The 10,918-nt window shown below is 46.6% G+C and overlaps 2 pseudogenes; both read left to right on the top strand.

The window, feature by feature from the left end:
- Positions 1-4,155: 4,155 nt before the first annotated feature.
- Positions 4,156-6,177, top strand: LOC147702351 (18S ribosomal RNA; annotated as a pseudogene).
- Positions 6,178-9,737: 3,560 nt separating this feature from the next.
- On the top strand, positions 9,738-9,870 carry LOC147702350 (5.8S ribosomal RNA; annotated as a pseudogene).
- Positions 9,871-10,918: the final 1,048 nt, after the last annotated feature.

The following is a 10,918-nucleotide window of genomic DNA, read 5'->3' as shown; positions in this document are numbered from 1 at the left end:
ATCCTGCATTCCTGACATTGCGGCGGGCGGTGCACTCAGCACCACCCGCCACAATGCCAAGAAGGCACGTCATACAGTTCCATACACAACATGGCAGGCACCACGTGCCTGCCATGTTGTGCATGGAACTGCAGGAGGTACCACAAGTACCCCCCATATGCACCCCCACCCCTTTGGAGTCCCTGGGGGCCCGCAACAGGCCCCCGCAAGCAAACTCAGGATGCCCCGCCACGGAAAGGCATGTCCCAGCCCGCATCCTAATATGGATGGCGGTGGCTAACAGACACTGCCACCACATTGAATCCTTTACCGCCAGGTCGACTTGTCGGCTGGGTGGAAAAGCGGCGGACGGCCTTTCCGCTGCACGACCCCCCAACCATTGTAAAATGGCGGGGGTCTTTGATGCGAGGATGGCGGCGGATCACCCCCGCCGGGCCAGGGTGACCACCGCCGGCCCGGTGGGGTCGATCCTCCCGCTTTCCTAATGGGGCCCTAAGTAGGAAGAGAACATTAATTTCTTTCTTAAATCAATGTAAAAAATCTGACAACAGCAGTATAGATTTCTCTATTTTCTAACAGCAAATATCCTTTCAAGCAAATGGTAAACCAGTTGGTTTGTTAAAGAAAGACTATGCTTCTGGCCCTGACAGCCACTTTATTGAATTTAGTTCCCACTTTTCTAACATCTTATTATTAATAATGTTACCTCTGTTTATTTTATTCTTCTAATAATTCATATAAGGTAACTTTCCAAGAGGCTACAGCTTGGTTTGTACACAAAGATGGTATAGTCCCCACTTTATGTAGAAATTACATGCCAATTTCATTTAATGTAGACTACAAACTCTTTGCCAAGGTATTAGCTTTAGGATTAGGCCCCTTTTTTGCCACAATTAATAGGAATGTGTGAAAATATATTCAGGGTTGTGTGAAATTATGTCTGAGCTATTCACCGTGCCTACATGGGTGGTGCAAAATGTGCCATGCACACAGCACTGGTGATGGTTTGTTCTTAAAATAAATATACACAGCTGTGTCCTGTGCAGGTAAGAGTGATGGGGCCGGGTGGAGCGAATTTCAACAGACAATGATGAGGGAAAATTAATTATTTGTTTAATTTTCCCTTGTCATCATCCGTCAAAATCCAATTGTGACTCAGTATCAACAAACAACTCTCTGCCTTCCTTAAGACGAACGGATCCCTCGACCCATCACAGTCCGGTTTTCAAGCCAACCACAGCATCGAGACCGCCCACATCGCAGCCGACGACGACATCAACAACGAGGAAACCACCGCACTCATCCTCCTGGACCTCTCAGCAGCCTTCGACACGGTATGCCACCGCACCCTAATACAACGCATCAGCGACACCGGAATCCAAGGCGCAGCCTTAGAATAGATCATCTCGTTCCTCGCTGGTAGAACCCAGAGAGTCCGCCTCCCCCCGTTCCGGTCAGCAGCTACCAAAGTCATCTGCGGCGTCCCACAAGGATCCTCGCTCAGCCCCACCCTCTTCAACGTCTACATGAGCCCCCTCACAACCATCGCACGGAAACACAACCTCAACATCATCTCCTAGGCCAATGACACACAGTTGATACTCTCCCTAACCAACGACCCCCCCACCGCCAGAGCCAGCCTCCAGGAAGGAATGAAGGACTTCACGGAATGGATGATGCTCAGCCGTCTGAAGCTAAACTCTGACAAAACGGAAGTCCTCATCCTCGGACCCTCGCCCTTCGCCTGGGACAACTCCTGGTGGCCACCTGCCCTGGACACCGCACCCAAGCCAACGGACCATGCACGCAACCTGGGCTTCATCCTGGACTCCTCCCTCATGAGGAACAAGCAAGTCAACGCCGACTCATCGTCTTGTTTCAACACCCTGCGCATTCACCGAAAAATCTTCCAATAGATCCCCACCGCAACCAGGAAGACGGTCACCCAGGCTCTCGTCACCAGCCGCCTGGACTACGGAAACACCCTCCACGCCGGAACCACAGCCAAGCTCCAGAAAAGACTACAGCACATCCAGAACGCCTCGGCAAGACTCATCTTGGACATCTCCCGCCACAGCCACATCTCTGCCCATCTGAAGAACCTGCACTGGCTCCCCGTCAGCAAGAGAATCACATTCCGACTCCTCACCCACGCACACAAGGCTCTCCACGACGCGGGCTCCAGGTACCTCAACAACCGCCTCGCATTCTACACGCCTACCCGCCAGCTCCGCTCCACCAGCCTCGCCCTTGCCACCGTCCCACGTATTTGCAAAACCAACGCCGAAGGAAGATCCTTCTACCTGGCAGCCAAGACGTGGAACTCCCTCCCCACCCACCTCCGGCTGACACAGGACCATCTCACCTTCAGGAAGCAACTCAAGACCTGGTTGTTCGAGCAGTAGCGACCCCCCTCAGCACCTTGAGACCCTAGCGGGTGAGTAGCGCACTCTACAAATTACTTGATTGATTGAGTATTAAAATTTCAAAGCTAGACTGTAAGCTCCAAAGAAGGCTCATTTGAAGCTTCAAGCTCAGTGGGGTGTAATACTCTGCCAGGACCCCAGGCCAATCTGCTGGTGGGTCCCGCTTGGGATCCATGAGCTGAACCACCATGTGCAGATTGCCTGGATATGGCTACCCTGCTTGACTGGCTTAAAAAGACCTGATTGGGCCCCAGGTCAGAGTTTTGGTGAGCCCCCAGTGGGGATCTCTGGGGGCTGGGGTTCATGCACCAGCCTGCTGTGTCCCAAAGTGTTTGAGATGCACTTTCGAAGGCCCAGGGCATTGCTCCCATTATTAGGAGGGTAAAGAAGCTCTGGCTAGGCCACAGCTCAGAGCTCCGGTTGGCTATAGGGTAGAAGATCCAGTCTTGGACTGCCATTTTGCTAAGTGTCCTAGACAGGGTCCCACAGGTACTGAGAGGTACACCCTGCTAGCCTGAGTGAGAAAGCTCGGACTGGGTCTCTGGTCAGAGCTCTGGCTGGCCCAGGCCAGTAGCTTCATTCTTTAGTAATGGTGCTATTTGCCATGGTGAAAAGGTACACCGAGTCTCCAGGTCAGAGCTCACTGAGGCCTCCACAGAGATGCCCGAGTCCCAGCTTGAACTTTGAGAATCTGGTCCAAAGAGCCTGGAGAAAGGCATGTGGCCGCACTATACATTAGAAGGGGCAAGGTAATACGGACCTGTTTGTCAACTGATTGTACTGTTGTGGTGATAAAAGGTCCAAACTGCCCGGGAACTCCTAATTAGGGTTCATTTCACTCTTCAGACCTGGCCAAGTTCCAAGGAGGTTGGATACATTTGCTTGAATGTCCCTGTTTGTCACTTGGTGAGCATGGATTTCAAGATAGACAAATGGCCTTTCTCTAGATTAGTAGGGACAAGGCACTTCTCTAGATTAGTAGGGATAATATACTAGGGACACATTTGCTGTCCTGTTGTACTACCTGGCAAATGAAGGGTCTGGGACAGCCTGCCCTGGGCACCACTGTAGCCCTAGTCCTTAAGTGCCTTTCATTCTCATGATATGGACCTTCGCAGAGCCTCCGTAAAAGCAGGCAGCTATGTGAACATGAAAGCTCTGTGAAGAGTGACCTACTCAACAACAGTCTAGCCAGCATTGCAGTCTGATTGATTGGTTATACGTGGTCTGTTTAGGAATGGACTGCTTGGTGAGTCACAGCTGTTGCTTCAAGCAAAGAGCTTCCAGCCCCCCTGGACTGTTAGAGGGTCTGCCTGTCATGGAGGTCATCCAGCAGAGGGAAGGCCAAGCAGCCTGGTAATTTGTGCCCTGCAATGGTCTGAACTGAGTGGATGGTTTTGGGTGGCACAAGTACCATTTGCCACCTGGTGGGCCAGGTTCTGTTCCATTGCCCTTTGCACCCAGTGCATTCACAAAACAGCTTTGAACAAAGGTTCTTCCAGGTGTGCATGCTGCCCAGACCAGCGCCCCCGTGTCTTGCCCTGGGTATGCCTCGGCCTACCTATCTTTTAATTGTTGTAGAGTAGGCTGAGCCGACATGTACAAGTGTGACTGACTGTACAAACATTCCCCTGAAGGTTAGCAGGGACTCGTGCAGCAAGTTCCCGAGGTGTAAAAAGGTTTGTCCTGCATGGACACATAGCTTCTTCTCTCAGTCAAGAGATGTGTCTATCCGGTTGATCCTGCCGGCCGCATATGCTTGTCTCAAAGGTTAAGCCATGCACGCATAAGTACACACATCCACTAAAGTGAAACTGTGAGTGGCTCATGAAATGGTTTCTTTAAGCACTCCTTCTGTTACTTGGAAAAAACGTGGTAATACTAAAGCTAATACATGTTGACAAGCGTTACCCTCCCAGGATGTATGCATTTATTAGATCAAGACCAATCCATACTCAACCCGCAGTGTCAGTGGCTCGAGATAGTCTCAAGTCGATCCGATATCCTTGTGAAGGCAATGATACATTTGAATGTCTGACCCATCAACTTTCAATTGCACTTTCTAAGCCTATTATGGTGGGCACAGGTAACTGGGAATCACAGATTGATTCCGGAAAGGGAGCCTGAAAAACAGCTACCACATTCAAGGAAGGCAGAGGGCACACACATTTTCCACTCCTGACTTTGGGAGGTAGTGATGAAAATAAAGAGTGCAGGATGCCCTGTAATTGGAATGAGTACAATTTAAATCCTTTAACGGGGATCCACTTGAGGGCAAGTCTGGTGCCTTCCAGGTCCAATACCATATATATTAAAGTTGCTGCAGTTAAAAAGTGAGTGACCTCCTGTCCCAGCCCCTGCTTCTCTGCAGCCCCTTGATGCTCTTGAATAAATGTCCTATTGTCTAAAGCCTTGACTTTGAAACATCTGTAGTGTTCAAACAGGCTGGTTGCCAGGATACTTTAGCTAGGAATAACAGAATAGAAATGCAGTTCTACTTTGGTGGTTTTTGGAACTGGAGCCATGATTAAGAATAGGGGTGTGAGGAACTTACGTGATGTGTTGTATTGTAATTACTAAAAATTACAGAGAGATTTTACAAGATTGCACAGAATTATGCAAGAAGTGTATCTTAGCATTGCACATTATTTTCTTAATGCACAATGCACCCTTGCATCCATAATGGAATGCAAACAGCAGGAGAACACAAACACAAAGTGGAGGAGCCAGCAACTGCTCGTTCTCTGTTTTGTGCTTTTGCAAAGGCGTTTTTGACCCAAATGACTCTAAATTATGTGAGGGAGCATAATTGTGTAATGATTATGTGAGGGAGCCTAATTGCATAATTATTCTCTAATTTTACATCACAAGAGTAATGTGAAAATACTCCCATTACCCCACTGTAATTAAAATTTTGCCCAGGCCTAATTAAGAAGGACAGCCTGGGCATTCTTACTGTATCACTAGAAAAAGAGACAAACCTAAGCAGAAACCAGTCGAAGATCAATATGGCGGATATTATACCCTGGCCAAAGAGTGTAGCTGCTTGCAAACCAATGTTTGTGAGTTCTGTGATGGAGCCTGGTTGAAAAGCTGAAACTTAAAAGAATTGAAAGAAGGGCACCACAAGGAGTGAAACATATCACTTAATTTGACTCAACACGGGAAAACTCATTGTGCTTGAAAACAGAAAGTTTGACAGATTGATAGCTCTTTCTCAATTCTGTGAGTGGAGGTGTATGGCCATTCTTGGTTGGTGGAGTGATTTGTCTATTTAATTCTGATAACAAATGAGACTCCTGCATGCTAACTAGTTGTGTGATCCACCCTGCAGTCTGCATTCTGCTTCTTAGATGGACAAGTGTTGTTCAACTACACAAGTCTGTAATGCACTTGGGTGCCCGGGACTGCGCACACATTCTGCTGAACAGATCAGCATATGCCTGCCTATCTTCAACAGGTGTGGGTAATCCACTGAACCATTTCATGATAGGGTTATAAAATTATTTCCCATGAAAGATAAACTCCCATTATGTGTGGGTAACATGCTTGCATTGATGATGTACCTGCGCTTTTTACACACTGCCTGCTGCTACTACCGAATGGATGGTTTAGTGAGGTCCTCGGATCAGCCCCCCCGAGCAGCAATAGCCCTAGCAGAGCATCGAGAAGATGGTCAAACTTCACTACCTACAGGAAGTAAAAGTTCTAACCAGGATTTAGTAGGTGAAAATCAGACCTACCCTCAAGTGCTGGTTGGCAGAGAGGTCAGTGGCCGCTGGGTGCTTCAGCAAGGACTGGGCTTGGGGGGCCTCCTTCACCCCGGAGGAGCCAATTGGCATGCATGGGACCCAGGTAGAACCTACCCTCTCTGGGAGCGGCACAATGCATCCAAAACCTTTCTGAAACCAAACCCATGCTTATCCAGGAGGAAACACAGTGCCTCCTTGGGCTGAAACCTCCTAAGGGCCATGCGGCCTGGTCCCTGTTGTACCTAACCAGGCCCACTTGGGTTTTAAATCATTAAGGAACAATCTATATTGAGTAGCAGGGCAGACTGGATGAGAACACACTGGAGCCACAAGGGAACCCTGGCACTTCTTGGCAGAGATGTGATGCACCTCTAAGACAGTGCAAACTGCTTTAAGAGGTGGTATGGGAAGCTATCCCGGCTGCATGGGCTTTCACGTGTGCACCTGTTGGACATGGGGGTCGCTACGTGGCAATGGTTTGCACCTCTGTCAAAGTAGGGACCCTTGCTTCTAGTTATGGTAAGAAAGTTAGCTCTTAGACAACCCCTGCTCACCACCTTGGCAGTTTGGCACAAGCAAGCAGGATTATCTCAGAGGCAGTGTGTAAAGCATTTGTGCACATATACAGTAATAGAGTGAAAACTCTGCAAATGGACACCACACCAGTTGAGAAAAACAGCAATCTTTTATCTAAAACAAACAAGAACAAAACAAGAAAAATCCAACATACAATACTCAAACTATGCACTTTGCAAGAATAACCTTCAAAATGCAGTTTTTCAAAGTTGGTAGCTCCATCCGGTGCTACCGCCGTGCTGAAAACAACCAAATCCAACAGTGTTGATTGACCGTGTCGATGCGGACTGGCGACGGTGTCTGAAATGGACTGTCCCAGAGGCAGAAACCAGAGGGAGGTTAAGTCTTTGCTGTACCTGAGACTTCTTGAACAGGGGGCAAGCACTACCCCAAGCCCTTGGAGAAACTCAGTAGAAAAGTTACAGAAAGTTCAATCCAGTCCTTTCCCTACCTCAGACAGAAGTAGTTATTGCAGGCCAACATAGCAAAGCAATCATTAAAGTGGTAGTCTTTCCTCATTGCTTCCCCAGCTCTTCTTCATTGCAGATTCCTTGATTCAAGCGAGTTCTGAAGAGCTGGGGTCTGGGTCCCAATATTTATACTTACTTCCCTTTGTTCTCCTGTGGCAGATAGTCTCTGTGCTTAGTCCAAACCAGTTCTATTCTCTCTGACCCAGCTTCCTGGCAAGAGGTGGAGACAGCATTGTGTAAGGCAGACCAGGCCTATTCAGGTGAAAAGAAATATCCTTGCACTACTCTAAATGCAGCCCAGGTTTATTCATACCAGCACGGACTCATCCAGGAGAGCCAGGACACACCTCAACCCCCCAGTAGCTGTCTACAGTGAATGCACATCCCCAGCCACTGTCACTCCAAAGCCAGACAGTCAATCTACAACTCAGCAGAGGCACACAGGATGGTTAAGGAAGAAAATGCGTACTTTCTAAAAGTCCAGCCAAAGGGCACTTTCCTCGCCCACCCATCTGTCGCACTGCAAAATGGGGAAGACATTTCTCCCAATTTGTCACTTTTTCATGAACCATCCTTGTTTGTCATTATTTTTCAATCAATATACCAATCCTTATGTATTTAATCTTCCTGCTGATTAGACCACTGTGGAGAAAGCATGATTGCATAGTAGTTCTTTATTCAACATTTTCAAATGCCTCCTGCTGCCAATCCAGGCTTTTAACAGTGGCACGTGAGGTCAATAATGTTTCAAAGTAGGCTCATTTCATTCAATACACCCAATGCATTTCGAGCCTGCTGGCTCTTCGTCAGGGGTTCACTGAAACAAAATGAAAAAAAGGTTCAACTAACTGCTCATTGCCAACTTACTGTGTGCATAAAAAAGAACAGAAAATAAAATAAAAATGTAACTGCTTACTAAGCTTCCACCCGCATTACCTCTCTCTGCCTTCCTTGTACTAAACAGAACATAACGTTCATGTGCTCAAGCTAAATGTCAAACCACCTAGACCCCACCCAAAGTTCAAGTACCACTGTTAAAAGCCTGGATTGGCAGCAGGAGGCATTTGAAAAATGTTGAATAAAGAACTACTATGCAATCATGCTGGTTCAGTAATAAGTGACATATTGGGAGAAATGTCTTCCCTATTTTGCAGTGCAACAGTTGGGTGCGCGAGGAAAGTGTTATTTGGCTCGATTTGTTCATCACTTTGATATGGGACGTTTCACAGTATGTGGGTGCACGCATCACAAACATATAGTTTCTCATTGGAAAAGGATTACATTCTCTAAGGGAAGGAGTGCATTCTCACACATATTTGATTTTACTTTCTAAAAGTGGCATTTTCAAACACACGATTGAAAACCCATTTCACTAAGAGACGTAATTTTAAATTCTGAGTTTAGGCATACTAAACTCCATTCTCCTATCTTGTCCTAATGGAAAGCTATATTTTTAAGATGTTACAAAGTATCTCCCATTCTATCCTATGGCAAAGCTGCATTTCAATATTGAAAAATGACATGCACTGTATTTCACCCTCAGTACATGTCACACACACCAGTACATGTCATACCTTTCACATACACTGCACCTTGCCCATGGGGGTGCCTTACATGTATGAAAAGGGAAGGTTAGGGCCTGGCAAGTGGGTGCATTTACCAGGTCGACATGGCAGTCACAACTGTGCATATACTGCAGTGGCAGTTCTGAGAATCTTTTGAAGGGCTAATTGTGTGAGTGGCACAACCAGTGCTGCAGGCCCTCTAGCAGTATTTGATTTACAGGCCCTGGGCACACACAGTGCACTGTACTAAGAACTTAAAGGTAAATCAAATAAGCCAATCATGGAAACACAATTGAAACAGAGAGCACATACACTTCAGCACAGAATAGCAGTGGTAAAGTGCCCAGAGGGCTAAATCCAACAAGAGCAGGGACAAACATAAGAGGCCAAGAAGTCTGGGGATAAACCCGCTGAGAAAGCCAGGTCTAACAATACCTCCAAGGGGAATCATGTGAGTCTCTTTGACAGCATGGGGGAAATGCAGCTCACCTCCAGCAGTGATTTCCACCATTGCAGGGGGCATCAGCCTGCAGGCATGGCGATGGGCCACCGCCTAAACCGGGGACTCAATAGATGCAGGTATCAAACCCTGGCTACGAGTGGTGGGCAGCTGACAAACAGCTGTGGTGACCCTCCCTTATTGACATGATGCTCTGTCCTATGTGGATAGGCTGGGGTTTGAAGACTTGGCTTATCCAGTCTGGGAAAGCAGATGATGGAGCTGACTGTCTCACTACTATGGCAGCGGTTCATTTGCCCACCTGCTGCAGCGATGGGATGGGGTACCTGGATTGAATGCCTGAAATTTCTCTTTGAATTGTGAATGGCAACTGCCAGAGAAGATGCCCGACAGGGTGCCAGGCTGTCTTGCCTCGTGGGCGGTGGACTGGTAGTGATACCTTCATCTCTTGGGCCCGCAAGAGGGCAAACATTGAGAAAGTTGCCTGTGACTTTTGGCAGTGGATTACTTACCTTGCCCTTTGAGGAAGAATGCAGCTTGCTGTGAGAATTAGTGTGTCAACACTTTGAACGCACCTTGCGGTCCTGGTTTTCTACTGGGGCTATGCCGTTCTGAGGGTAGCTTAATCATTATTGCCCCGGGCTCTCCTAACTCCAACTAGATTCTTTATACAGGTTGATACTCCAGGTGGAAATATAAACCCCTTATAGTGTTTCTAATGTAGAAATACAAATTGAGGGGCATACACAACGTAGTAAAATACAGTTCTCTTGCCTCATTTGTCTAATGCTTATGACATCAATATTGCAGAAGATTGGGTTTCGGATTTCATAAGGCGTGTACATCTGGGGAAATAGGTAAACAAGGAAGCCTTATCCTCTCAAATACCAGAAGACCCTAAGGAAAAATGTGCAAGTGAGTGGGGTGTAAAGGAACCTTCACAGTTATGTAGAAATCAAGCTGGTTAGGAAAAATATTTGGGTCTACATCTCAATTCCTTAAGGAGTGAGTCACAAGTGCAAGCTCAAAATCCTCTTAAGCCAGAGGCTAAAAATGACATAAAAGTCATGTTATATCAGCTACAATGTCAATACATTTTATTACCTTGTAGTTCCTCAATGAATACCCCTTTTTTTACCGGTTATAAAATATGATGGCTCTTATAGAATAGTTTTAGGGTATAGGAATATAAACACAAGTAGACATACACACATGCTGTAATAAATGCTCAAAGCAAGGGACTAAATAGGAACTTGGTGCAAAAAAATGCAATGCAACCCTAGACATCTGCAAAGCGTTTTTAGACAAACCATAGTGCCTGAAAGCCAGTATTTCACTGCTTTCTCATTCAATATGTATTTGTACTCCTATACAAGATTACCTATGGGCTTTAGAAATAGTTCCTATGTGTTTGCTGTAAGAATCCAGAAGATATTATGGCTGACTCTTCAGATGCTCTCTTACATTGATGATATATGCATCAAAGATCATGAATTAACTGAACACTTTACTAGAGTGGACAGGATAGTAACATTGTTAGCCCAGAACAGGTATAAAATCAATTTCGAAAAATCTAAAATTGAGTTTTTAAGCATAGCAATATTATTTTCCAAATCTATGAAATATCCAGTGAGAGTAAAGGATTGGCACCTGACTTCCTGCAGTACTG

This window comes from Lissotriton vulgaris, chromosome 7 (assembly GCF_964263255.1).
Source record: "Lissotriton vulgaris chromosome 7, aLisVul1.2, whole genome shotgun sequence".
NCBI classification, from domain to species: Eukaryota; Metazoa; Chordata; class Amphibia; order Caudata; family Salamandridae; genus Lissotriton; species Lissotriton vulgaris.
This window is presented reverse-complemented; position numbering and strand designations above follow the sequence as displayed.